At 49.4% G+C, this 9,854-nt stretch overlaps 33 non-coding genes across 33 annotated transcripts; all 33 read left to right on the forward strand.

The window, feature by feature from the left end:
- The first annotated feature begins 256 nt into the window (after positions 1-256).
- On the forward strand, positions 257-329 carry trnaa-agc (transfer RNA alanine (anticodon AGC)). The gene has a single exon. It is a non-coding gene; the product is annotated as a tRNA-Ala (tRNA).
- A 154-nt stretch (positions 330-483) lies between these two features.
- On the forward strand, positions 484-556 carry trnaa-cgc (transfer RNA alanine (anticodon CGC)). The gene has a single exon. It is a non-coding gene; the product is annotated as a tRNA-Ala (tRNA).
- A 275-nt stretch (positions 557-831) lies between these two features.
- trnaa-agc (transfer RNA alanine (anticodon AGC)) lies at positions 832-904 on the forward strand. The gene has a single exon. It is a non-coding gene; the product is annotated as a tRNA-Ala (tRNA).
- A 172-nt stretch (positions 905-1,076) lies between these two features.
- trnaa-agc (transfer RNA alanine (anticodon AGC)) lies at positions 1,077-1,149 on the forward strand. The gene has a single exon. It is a non-coding gene; the product is annotated as a tRNA-Ala (tRNA).
- A 154-nt stretch (positions 1,150-1,303) lies between these two features.
- On the forward strand, positions 1,304-1,376 carry trnaa-cgc (transfer RNA alanine (anticodon CGC)). The gene has a single exon. It is a non-coding gene; the product is annotated as a tRNA-Ala (tRNA).
- Positions 1,377-1,651: 275 nt separating this feature from the next.
- On the forward strand, positions 1,652-1,724 carry trnaa-agc (transfer RNA alanine (anticodon AGC)). Its single transcript has one exon. It is a non-coding gene; the product is annotated as a tRNA-Ala (tRNA).
- A 154-nt stretch (positions 1,725-1,878) lies between these two features.
- On the forward strand, positions 1,879-1,951 carry trnaa-cgc (transfer RNA alanine (anticodon CGC)). Its single transcript has one exon. It is a non-coding gene; the product is annotated as a tRNA-Ala (tRNA).
- Positions 1,952-2,226: 275 nt separating this feature from the next.
- Positions 2,227-2,299, forward strand: trnaa-agc (transfer RNA alanine (anticodon AGC)). The gene has a single exon. It is a non-coding gene; the product is annotated as a tRNA-Ala (tRNA).
- Positions 2,300-2,471: 172 nt separating this feature from the next.
- Positions 2,472-2,544, forward strand: trnaa-agc (transfer RNA alanine (anticodon AGC)). The gene has a single exon. It is a non-coding gene; the product is annotated as a tRNA-Ala (tRNA).
- A 154-nt stretch (positions 2,545-2,698) lies between these two features.
- trnaa-cgc (transfer RNA alanine (anticodon CGC)) lies at positions 2,699-2,771 on the forward strand. Its single transcript has one exon. It is a non-coding gene; the product is annotated as a tRNA-Ala (tRNA).
- Positions 2,772-3,046: 275 nt separating this feature from the next.
- trnaa-agc (transfer RNA alanine (anticodon AGC)) lies at positions 3,047-3,119 on the forward strand. The gene has a single exon. It is a non-coding gene; the product is annotated as a tRNA-Ala (tRNA).
- A 154-nt stretch (positions 3,120-3,273) lies between these two features.
- Positions 3,274-3,346, forward strand: trnaa-cgc (transfer RNA alanine (anticodon CGC)). The gene has a single exon. It is a non-coding gene; the product is annotated as a tRNA-Ala (tRNA).
- A 275-nt stretch (positions 3,347-3,621) lies between these two features.
- trnaa-agc (transfer RNA alanine (anticodon AGC)) lies at positions 3,622-3,694 on the forward strand. The gene has a single exon. It is a non-coding gene; the product is annotated as a tRNA-Ala (tRNA).
- Positions 3,695-3,848: 154 nt separating this feature from the next.
- On the forward strand, positions 3,849-3,921 carry trnaa-cgc (transfer RNA alanine (anticodon CGC)). Its single transcript has one exon. It is a non-coding gene; the product is annotated as a tRNA-Ala (tRNA).
- Positions 3,922-4,196: 275 nt separating this feature from the next.
- trnaa-agc (transfer RNA alanine (anticodon AGC)) lies at positions 4,197-4,269 on the forward strand. Its single transcript has one exon. It is a non-coding gene; the product is annotated as a tRNA-Ala (tRNA).
- A 154-nt stretch (positions 4,270-4,423) lies between these two features.
- trnaa-agc (transfer RNA alanine (anticodon AGC)) lies at positions 4,424-4,496 on the forward strand. The gene has a single exon. It is a non-coding gene; the product is annotated as a tRNA-Ala (tRNA).
- A 154-nt stretch (positions 4,497-4,650) lies between these two features.
- Positions 4,651-4,723, forward strand: trnaa-cgc (transfer RNA alanine (anticodon CGC)). Its single transcript has one exon. It is a non-coding gene; the product is annotated as a tRNA-Ala (tRNA).
- Positions 4,724-4,998: 275 nt separating this feature from the next.
- On the forward strand, positions 4,999-5,071 carry trnaa-agc (transfer RNA alanine (anticodon AGC)). Its single transcript has one exon. It is a non-coding gene; the product is annotated as a tRNA-Ala (tRNA).
- Positions 5,072-5,225: 154 nt separating this feature from the next.
- On the forward strand, positions 5,226-5,298 carry trnaa-cgc (transfer RNA alanine (anticodon CGC)). The gene has a single exon. It is a non-coding gene; the product is annotated as a tRNA-Ala (tRNA).
- Positions 5,299-5,573: 275 nt separating this feature from the next.
- trnaa-agc (transfer RNA alanine (anticodon AGC)) lies at positions 5,574-5,646 on the forward strand. The gene has a single exon. It is a non-coding gene; the product is annotated as a tRNA-Ala (tRNA).
- Positions 5,647-5,800: 154 nt separating this feature from the next.
- Positions 5,801-5,873, forward strand: trnaa-agc (transfer RNA alanine (anticodon AGC)). Its single transcript has one exon. It is a non-coding gene; the product is annotated as a tRNA-Ala (tRNA).
- A 154-nt stretch (positions 5,874-6,027) lies between these two features.
- On the forward strand, positions 6,028-6,100 carry trnaa-cgc (transfer RNA alanine (anticodon CGC)). Its single transcript has one exon. It is a non-coding gene; the product is annotated as a tRNA-Ala (tRNA).
- A 275-nt stretch (positions 6,101-6,375) lies between these two features.
- Positions 6,376-6,448, forward strand: trnaa-agc (transfer RNA alanine (anticodon AGC)). Its single transcript has one exon. It is a non-coding gene; the product is annotated as a tRNA-Ala (tRNA).
- Positions 6,449-6,602: 154 nt separating this feature from the next.
- trnaa-cgc (transfer RNA alanine (anticodon CGC)) lies at positions 6,603-6,675 on the forward strand. Its single transcript has one exon. It is a non-coding gene; the product is annotated as a tRNA-Ala (tRNA).
- A 275-nt stretch (positions 6,676-6,950) lies between these two features.
- Positions 6,951-7,023, forward strand: trnaa-agc (transfer RNA alanine (anticodon AGC)). The gene has a single exon. It is a non-coding gene; the product is annotated as a tRNA-Ala (tRNA).
- A 154-nt stretch (positions 7,024-7,177) lies between these two features.
- trnaa-cgc (transfer RNA alanine (anticodon CGC)) lies at positions 7,178-7,250 on the forward strand. The gene has a single exon. It is a non-coding gene; the product is annotated as a tRNA-Ala (tRNA).
- Positions 7,251-7,525: 275 nt separating this feature from the next.
- trnaa-agc (transfer RNA alanine (anticodon AGC)) lies at positions 7,526-7,598 on the forward strand. Its single transcript has one exon. It is a non-coding gene; the product is annotated as a tRNA-Ala (tRNA).
- Positions 7,599-7,752: 154 nt separating this feature from the next.
- Positions 7,753-7,825, forward strand: trnaa-agc (transfer RNA alanine (anticodon AGC)). The gene has a single exon. It is a non-coding gene; the product is annotated as a tRNA-Ala (tRNA).
- Positions 7,826-7,979: 154 nt separating this feature from the next.
- Positions 7,980-8,052, forward strand: trnaa-cgc (transfer RNA alanine (anticodon CGC)). The gene has a single exon. It is a non-coding gene; the product is annotated as a tRNA-Ala (tRNA).
- Positions 8,053-8,327: 275 nt separating this feature from the next.
- Positions 8,328-8,400, forward strand: trnaa-agc (transfer RNA alanine (anticodon AGC)). Its single transcript has one exon. It is a non-coding gene; the product is annotated as a tRNA-Ala (tRNA).
- A 154-nt stretch (positions 8,401-8,554) lies between these two features.
- trnaa-cgc (transfer RNA alanine (anticodon CGC)) lies at positions 8,555-8,627 on the forward strand. Its single transcript has one exon. It is a non-coding gene; the product is annotated as a tRNA-Ala (tRNA).
- Positions 8,628-8,902: 275 nt separating this feature from the next.
- Positions 8,903-8,975, forward strand: trnaa-agc (transfer RNA alanine (anticodon AGC)). The gene has a single exon. It is a non-coding gene; the product is annotated as a tRNA-Ala (tRNA).
- Positions 8,976-9,704: 729 nt separating this feature from the next.
- On the forward strand, positions 9,705-9,777 carry trnaa-ugc (transfer RNA alanine (anticodon UGC)). Its single transcript has one exon. It is a non-coding gene; the product is annotated as a tRNA-Ala (tRNA).
- The last annotated feature ends 77 nt before the right edge of the window (positions 9,778-9,854 follow it).

The following is a 9,854-nucleotide window of genomic DNA, read 5'->3' on the forward strand; positions in this document are numbered from 1 at the left end:
ATGGAGCTCCGTTCCACAACAACCTTTGCACGTGTTTCGGAAAAGCAGCTCCAAAGTGTGGGACGATTCAACTCTCCCAGGTAGGAGCAAGGGAAGTGCGAGTTAGCTCAAACGCTGCAGCGCTTCCTTTGCCTGTCATATGCAGGGGAATCGATACTCGCAATCCCTGTGAGATTCAAATTGATGTCAAGTAAGCAGTCGAACCAGACTGTACTCATGCTGACGCTCACAAGTTCCCCAACGAGGAACTCTACATGGGGGATTAGCTCAAATGGTAGAGCGCTCGCTTAGCATGCGAGAGGTAGCGGGATCGATGCCCGCATCCTCCACAGGTGATGCTGTTTAACTGGCAAGATTTAGTTCCTTTCCAAAGCAACATTTACAAGAATCGCATTGGCATGAAGGATGACGACACGATTGGCCTAATACAATTTGGGTCCTCATGCTGATGCTAACAAGTTCCCCAACGAGGAGCTTAATATGGGGGAATTAGCTCAAGTGGTAGAGCGCTTGCTTCGCATGCGAGAGGCAGCGGGATCGATGCCCGCATTCTCCAACAGCTTTTTCATTGAAAAATGGAGCTCTGTTCCACAACAACCTTTGCACGTGTTTCGGAAAAGCAGCTCCAAAGTGTGGGACGATTCAACTCTCCCAGGTAGGAGCAAGGGAAGTGCGAGTTAGCTCAAACGCTGCAGCGCTTCCTTTGCCTGTCATATGCAGGGGAATCGATACTCGCAATCCCTGTGAGATTCAAATTGATGTCAAGTAAGCAGTCGAACCAGACTGTACTCATGCTGACGCTCACAAGTTCCCCAACGAGGAACTCTACATGGGGGATTAGCTCAAATGGTAGAGCGCTCGCTTAGCATGCGAGAGGTAGCGGGATCGATGCCCGCATCCTCCATAGGTGATGCTGTTTAACTGGCAAGATTTAGTTTCTTACGCAGGGGAATCGATACTCGCAATCCCTGTGAGATTCAAATTGATGTCAAGTAAGCAGTCGAGCCAGATTGTCAATTGTGACTCAAGACTGAGCAGTTTTTAACTCTTCCAAGGAAAATACACACGTGTAAGGTGGGGGATTAGCTCAAATGGTAGAGCGCTCGCTTAGCATGCGAGAGGTAGCGGGATCGATGCCCGCATCCTCCACAGGTGATGCTGTTTAACTGGCAAGATTTAGTTCCTTTCCAAAGCAACATCTACAAGAATCGCATTGGCATGAAGGATGACGACACGATTGGCCTAATACAATTTGGGTCCTCATGCTGATGCTAACAAGTTCCCCAACGAGGAGCTTAGTATGGGGGAATTAGCTCAAGTGGTAGAGCGCTTGCTTCGCATGCGAGAGGCAGCGGGATCGATGCCCGCATTCTCCAACAGCTTTTTCATTGAAAAATGGAGCTCCGTTCCACAACAACCTTTGCACGTGTTTCGGAAAAGCAGCTCCAAAGTGTGGGACGATTCAACTCTCCCAGGTAGGAGCAAGGGAAGTGCGAGTTAGCTCAAACGCTGCAGCGCTTCCTTTGCCTGTCATATGCAGGGGAATCGATACTCGCAATCCCTGTGAGATTCAAATTGATGTCAAGTAAGCAGTCGAACCAGACTGTACTCATGCTGACGCTCACAAGTTCCCCAACGAGGAACTCTACATGGGGGATTAGCTCAAATGGTAGAGCGCTCGCTTAGCATGCGAGAGGTAGCGGGATCGATGCCCGCATCCTCCACAGGTGATGCTGTTTAACTGGCAAGATTTAGTTCCTTTCCAAAGCAACATTTACAAGAATCGCATTGGCATGAAGGATGACGACACGATTGGCCTAATACAATTTGGGTCCTCATGCTGATGCTAACAAGTTCCCCAACGAGGAGCTTAATATGGGGGAATTAGCTCAAGTGGTAGAGCGCTTGCTTCGCATGCGAGAGGCAGCGGGATCGATGCCCGCATTCTCCAACAGCTTTTTCATTGAAAAATGGAGCTCTGTTCCACAACAACCTTTGCACGTGTTTCGGAAAAGCAGCTCCAAAGTGTGGGACGATTCAACTCTCCCAGGTAGGAGCAAGGGAAGTGCGAGTTAGCTCAAACGCTGCAGCGCTTCCTTTGCCTGTCATATGCAGGGGAATCGATACTCGCAATCCCTGTGAGATTCAAATTGATGTCAAGTAAGCAGTCGAACCAGACTGTACTCATGCTGACGCTCACAAGTTCCCCAACGAGGAACTCTACATGGGGGATTAGCTCAAATGGTAGAGCGCTCGCTTAGCATGCGAGAGGTAGCGGGATCGATGCCCGCATCCTCCATAGGTGATGCTGTTTAACTGGCAAGATTTAGTTTCTTACGCAGGGGAATCGATACTCGCAATCCCTGTGAGATTCAAATTGATGTCAAGTAAGCAGTCGAGCCAGATTGTCAATTGTGACTCAAGACTGAGCAGTTTTTAACTCTTCCAAGGAAAATACACACATGTAAGGTGGGGGATTAGCTCAAATGGTAGAGCGCTCGCTTAGCATGCGAGAGGTAGCGGGATCGATGCCCGCATCCTCCACAGGTGATGCTGTTTAACTGGCAAGATTTAGTTCCTTTCCAAAGCAACATCTACAAGAATCGCATTGGCATGAAGGATGACGACACGATTGGCCTAATACAATTTGGGTCCTCATGCTGATGCTAACAAGTTCCCCAACGAGGAGCTTAGTATGGGGGAATTAGCTCAAGTGGTAGAGCGCTTGCTTCGCATGCGAGAGGCAGCGGGATCGATGCCCGCATTCTCCAACAGCTTTTTCATTGAAAAATGGAGCTCCGTTCCACAACAACCTTTGCACGTGTTTCGGAAAAGCAGCTCCAAAGTGTGGGACGATTCAACTCTCCCAGGTAGGAGCAAGGGAAGTGCGAGTTAGCTCAAACGCTGCAGCGCTTCCTTTGCCTGTCATATGCAGGGGAATCGATACTCGCAATCCCTGTGAGATTCAAATTGATGTCAAGTAAGCAGTCGAACCAGACTGTACTCATGCTGACGCTCACAAGTTCCCCAACGAGGAACTCTACATGGGGGATTAGCTCAAATGGTAGAGCGCTCGCTTAGCATGCGAGAGGTAGCGGGATCGATGCCCGCATCCTCCACAGGTGATGCTGTTTAACTGGCAAGATTTAGTTCCTTTCCAAAGCAACATTTACAAGAATCGCATTGGCATGAAGGATGACGACACGATTGGCCTAATACAATTTGGGTCCTCATGCTGATGCTAACAAGTTCCCCAACGAGGAGCTTAATATGGGGGAATTAGCTCAAGTGGTAGAGCGCTTGCTTCGCATGCGAGAGGCAGCGGGATCGATGCCCGCATTCTCCAACAGCTTTTTCATTGAAAAATGGAGCTCTGTTCCACAACAACCTTTGCACGTGTTTCGGAAAAGCAGCTCCAAAGTGTGGGACGATTCAACTCTCCCAGGTAGGAGCAAGGGAAGTGCGAGTTAGCTCAAACGCTGCAGCGCTTCCTTTGCCTGTCATATGCAGGGGAATCGATACTCGCAATCCCTGTGAGATTCAAATTGATGTCAAGTAAGCAGTCGAACCAGACTGTACTCATGCTGACGCTCACAAGTTCCCCAACGAGGAACTCTACATGGGGGATTAGCTCAAATGGTAGAGCGCTCGCTTAGCATGCGAGAGGTAGCGGGATCGATGCCCGCATCCTCCACAGGTGATGCTGTTTAACTGGCAAGATTTAGTTCCTTTCCAAAGCAACATCTACAAGAATCGCATTGGCATGAAGGATGACGACACGATTGGCCTAATACAATTTGGGTCCTCATGCCGATGCTAACAAGTTCCCCAACGAGGAGCTTAATATGGGGGAATTAGCTCAAGTGGTAGAGCGCTTGCTTCGCATGCGAGAGGCAGCGGGATCGATGCCCGCATTCTCCAACAGCTTTTTCATTGAAAAATGGAGCTCTGTTCCACAACAACCTTTGCACGTGTTTCGGAAAAGCAGCTCCAAAGTGTGGGACGATTCAACTCTCCCAGGTAGGAGCAAGGGAAGTGCGAGTTAGCTCAAACGCTGCAGCGCTTCCTTTGCCTGTCATATGCAGGGGAATCGATACTCGCAATCCCTGTGAGATTCAAATTGATGTCAAGTAAGCAGTCGAACCAGACTGTACTCATGCTGACGCTCACAAGTTCCCCAACGAGGAACTCTACATGGGGGATTAGCTCAAATGGTAGAGCGCTCGCTTAGCATGCGAGAGGTAGCGGGATCGATGCCCGCATCCTCCATTGGTGATGCTGTTTAACTGGCAAGATTTAGTTTCTTACGCAGGGGAATCGATACTCGCAATCCCTGTGAGATTCAAATTGATGTCAAGTAAGCAGTCGAACCAGACTGTACTCATGCTGACGCTCACAAGTTCCCCAACGAGAAACTCTACATGGGGGATTAGCTCAAATGGTAGAGCGCTCGCTTAGCATGCGAGAGGTAGCGGGATCGATGCCCGCATCCTCCACAGGTGATGCTGTTTAACTGGCAAGATTTAGTTCCTTTCCAAAGCAACATCTACAAGAATCGCATTGGCATGAAGGATGACGACACGATTGGCCTAATACAATTTGGGTCCTCATGCTGATGCTAACAAGTTCCCCAACGAGGAGCTTAGTATGGGGGAATTAGCTCAAGTGGTAGAGCGCTTGCTTCGCATGCGAGAGGCAGCGGGATCGATGCCCGCATTCTCCAACAGCTTTTTCATTGAAAAATGGAGCTCCGTTCCACAACAACCTTTGCACGTGTTTCGGAAAAGCAGCTCCAAAGTGTGGGACGATTCAACTCTCCCAGGTAGGAGCAAGGGAAGTGCGAGTTAGCTCAAACTCTGCAGCGCTTCCTTTGCCTGTCATAAGCAGGGGAATCGATACTCGCAATCCCTGTGAGATTCAAATTGATGTCAAGTAAGCAGTCGAACCAGACTGTACTCATGCTGACGCTCACAAGTTCCCCAACGAGGAACTCTACATGGGGGATTAGCTCAAATGGTAGAGCGCTCGCTTAGCATGCGAGAGGTAGCGGGATCGATGCCCGCATCCTCCACAGGTGATGCTGTTTAACTGGCAAGATTTAGTTCCTTTCCAAAGCAACATCTACAAGAATCGCATTGGCATGAAGGATGACGACACGATTGGCCTAATACAATTTGGGTCCTCATGCCGATGCTAACAAGTTCCCCAACGAGGAGCTTAATATGGGGGAATTAGCTCAAGTGGTAGAGCGCTTGCTTCGCATGCGAGAGGCAGCGGGATCGATGCCCGCATTCTCCAACAGCTTTTTCATTGAAAAATGGAGCTCTGTTCCACAACAACCTTTGCACGTGTTTCGGAAAAGCAGCTCCAAAGTGTGGGACGATTCAACTCTCCCAGGTAGGAGCAAGGGAAGTGCGAGTTAGCTCAAACGCTGCAGCGCTTCCTTTGCCTGTCATATGCAGGGGAATCGATACTCGCAATCCCTGTGAGATTCAAATTGATGTCAAGTAAGCAGTCGAACCAGACTGTACTCATGCTGACGCTCACAAGTTCCCCAACGAGGAACTCTACATGGGGGATTAGCTCAAATGGTAGAGCGCTCGCTTAGCATGCGAGAGGTAGCGGGATCGATGCCCGCATCCTCCATTGGTGATGCTGTTTAACTGGCAAGATTTAGTTTCTTACGCAGGGGAATCGATACTCGCAATCCCTGTGAGATTCAAATTGATGTCAAGTAAGCAGTCGAACCAGACTGTACTCATGCTGACGCTCACAAGTTCCCCAACGAGAAACTCTACATGGGGGATTAGCTCAAATGGTAGAGCGCTCGCTTAGCATGCGAGAGGTAGCGGGATCGATGCCCGCATCCTCCACAGGTGATGCTGTTTAACTGGCAAGATTTAGTTCCTTTCCAAAGCAACATCTACAAGAATCGCATTGGCATGAAGGATGACGACACGATTGGCCTAATACAATTTGGGTCCTCATGCTGATGCTAACAAGTTCCCCAACGAGGAGCTTAGTATGGGGGAATTAGCTCAAGTGGTAGAGCGCTTGCTTCGCATGCGAGAGGCAGCGGGATCGATGCCCGCATTCTCCAACAGCTTTTTCATTGAAAAATGGAGCTCCGTTCCACAACAACCTTTGCACGTGTTTCGGAAAAGCAGCTCCAAAGTGTGGGACGATTCAACTCTCCCAGGTAGGAGCAAGGGAAGTGCGAGTTAGCTCAAACGCTGCAGCGCTTCCTTTGCCTGTCATAAGCAGGGGAATCGATACTCGCAATCCCTGTGAGATTCAAATTGATGTCAAGTAAGCAGTCGAACCAGACTGTACTCATGCTGACGCTCACAAGTTCCCCAACGAGGAACTCTACATGGGGGATTAGCTCAAATGGTAGAGCGCTCGCTTAGCATGCGAGAGGTAGCGGGATCGATGCCCGCATCCTCCACAGGTGATGCTGTTTAACTGGCAAGATTTAGTTCCTTTCCAAAGCAACATTTACAAGAATCGCATTGGCATGAAGGATGACGACACGATTGGCCTAATACAATTTGGGTCCTCATGCTGATGCTAACAAGTTCCCCAACGAGGAGCTTAATATGGGGGAATTAGCTCAAGTGGTAGAGCGCTTGCTTCGCATGCGAGAGGCAGCGGGATCGATGCCCGCATTCTCCAACAGCTTTTTCATTGAAAAATGGAGCTCCGTTCCACAACAACCTTTGCACGTGTTTCGGAAAAGCAGCTCCAAAGTGTGGGACGATTCAACTCTCCCAGGTAGGAGCAAGGGAAGTGCGAGTTAGCTCAAACGCTGCAGCGCTTCCTTTGCCTGTCATATGCAGGGGAATCGATACTCGCAATCCCTGTGAGATTCAAATTGATGTCAAGTAAGCAGTCGAACCAGACTGTACTCATGCTGACGCTCACAAGTTCCCCAACGAGGAACTCTACATGGGGGATTAGCTCAAATGGTAGAGCGCTCGCTTAGCATGCGAGAGGTAGCGGGATCGATGCCCGCATCCTCCACAGGTGATGCTGTTTAACTGGCAAGATTTAGTTCCTTTCCAAAGCAACATCTACAAGAATCGCATTGGCATGAAGGATGACGACACGATTGGCCTAATACAATTTGGGTCCTCATGCCGATGCTAACAAGTTCCCCAACGAGGAGCTTAATATGGGGGAATTAGCTCAAGTGGTAGAGCGCTTGCTTCGCATGCGAGAGGCAGCGGGATCGATGCCCGCATTCTCCAACAGCTTTTTCATTGAAAAATGGAGCTCTGTTCCACAACAACCTTTGCACGTGTTTCGGAAAAGCAGCTCCAAAGTGTGGGACGATTCAACTCTCCCAGGTAGGAGCAAGGGAAGTGCGAGTTAGCTCAAACGCTGCAGCGCTTCCTTTGCCTGTCATATGCAGGGGAATCGATACTCGCAATCCCTGTGAGATTCAAATTGATGTCAAGTAAGCAGTCGAACCAGACTGTACTCATGCTGACGCTCACAAGTTCCCCAACGAGGAACTCTACATGGGGGATTAGCTCAAATGGTAGAGCGCTCGCTTAGCATGCGAGAGGTAGCGGGATCGATGCCCGCATCCTCCATTGGTGATGCTGTTTAACTGGCAAGATTTAGTTTCTTACGCAGGGGAATCGATACTCGCAATCCCTGTGAGATTCAAATTGATGTCAAGTAAGCAGTCGAACCAGACTGTACTCATGCTGACGCTCACAAGTTCCCCAACGAGAAACTCTACATGGGGGATTAGCTCAAATGGTAGAGCGCTCGCTTAGCATGCGAGAGGTAGCGGGATCGATGCCCGCATCCTCCACAGGTGATGCTGTTTAACTGGCAAGATTTAGTTCCTTTCCAAAGCAACATCTACAAGAATCGCATTGGCATGAAGGATGACGACACGATTGGCCTAATACAATTTGGGTCCTCATGCTGATGCTAACAAGTTCCCCAACGAGGAGCTTAGTATGGGGGAATTAGCTCAAGTGGTAGAGCGCTTGCTTCGCATGCGAGAGGCAGCGGGATCGATGCCCGCATTCTCCAACAGCTTTTTCATTGAAAAATGGAGCTCCGTTCCACAACAACCTTTGCACGTGTTTCGGAAAAGCAGCTCCAAAGTGTGGGACGATTCAACTCTCCCAGGTAGGAGCAAGGGAAGTGCGAGTTAGCTCAAACGCTGCAGCGCTTCCTTTGCCTGTCATAAGCAGGGGAATCGATACTCGCAATCCCTGTGAGATTCAAATTGATGTCAAGTAAGCAGTCGAACCAGACTGTACTCATGCTGACGCTCACAAGTTCCCCAACGAGGAACTCTACATGGGGGATTAGCTCAAATGGTAGAGCGCTCGCTTAGCATGCGAGAGGTAGCGGGATCGATGCCCGCATCCTCCACAGGTGATGCTGTTTAACTGGCAAGATTTAGTTCCTTTCCAAAGCAACATTTACAAGAATCGCATTGGCATGAAGGATGACGACACGATTGGCCTAATACAATTTGGGTCCTCATGCTGATGCTAACAAGTTCCCCAACGAGGAGCTTAATATGGGGGAATTAGCTCAAGTGGTAGAGCGCTTGCTTCGCATGCGAGAGGCAGCGGGATCGATGCCCGCATTCTCCAACAGCTTTTTCATTGAAAAATGGAGCTCCGTTCCACAACAACCTTTGCACGTGTTTCGGAAAAGCAGCTCCAAAGTGTGGGACGATTCAACTCTCCCAGGTAGGAGCAAGGGAAGTGCGAGTTAGCTCAAACGCTGCAGCGCTTCCTTTGCCTGTCATATGCAGGGGAATCGATACTCGCAATCCCTGTGAGATTCAAATTGATGTCAAGTAAGCAGTCGAACCAGACTGTACTCATGCTGACGCTCACAAGTTCCCCAACGAGGAACTCTACATGGGGGATTAGCTCAAATGGTAGAGCGCTCGCTTAGCATGCGAGAGGTAGCGGGATCGATGCCCGCATCCTCCACAGGTGATGCTGTTTAACTGGCAAGATTTAGTTCCTTTCCAAAGCAACATCTACAAGAATCGCATTGGCATGAAGGATGACGACACGATTGGCCTAATACAATTTGGGTCCTCATGCCGATGCTAACAAGTTCCCCAACGAGGAGCTTAATATGGGGGAATTAGCTCAAGTGGTAAAGCGCTTGCTTCGCATGCGAGAGGCAGCGGGATCGATGCCCGCATTCTCCAACAGCTTTTTCATTGAAAAATGGAGCTCTGTTCCACAACAACCTTTGCACGTGTTTCGGAAAAGCAGCTCCAAAGTGTGGGACGATTCAACTCTCCCAGGTAGGAGCAAGGGAAGTGCGAGTTAGCTCAAACGCTGCAGCGCTTCCTTTGCCTGTCATATGCAGGGGAATCGATACTCGCAATCCCTGTGAGATTCAAATTGATGTCAAGTAAGCAGTCGAACCAGACTGTACTCATGCTGACGCTCACAAGTTCCCCAACGAGGAACTCTACATGGGGGATTAGCTCAAATGGTAGAGCGCTCGCTTTGCATGCGAGAGGTAGCGGGATCGATGCCCACATCCTCCACAGGTGATGCTGTTTAACTGGCAAGATTTAGTTTCTTACGCAGGGGAATCGATACTCGCAATCCCTGTGAGATTCAAATTGATGTCAAGTAAGCAGTCGAACCAGACTGTACTCATGCTGACGCTCACAAGTTCCCCAACGAGGAACTCTACATGGGGGATTAGCTCAAATGGTAGAGCGCTCGCTTTGCATGCGAGAGGTAGCGGGATCGATGCCCGCATCCTCCACAGGTGATGCTGTTTAACTGGCAAGATTTAGTTCCTTTCCAAAGCAACATTTATAAGAATCGCATTGGCATGAAGGA

The sequence above is a fragment of the Osmerus mordax genome, chromosome 22, assembly GCF_038355195.1.
Source record: "Osmerus mordax isolate fOsmMor3 chromosome 22, fOsmMor3.pri, whole genome shotgun sequence".
NCBI lineage: Eukaryota > Metazoa > Chordata > Actinopteri > Osmeriformes > Osmeridae > Osmerus > Osmerus mordax.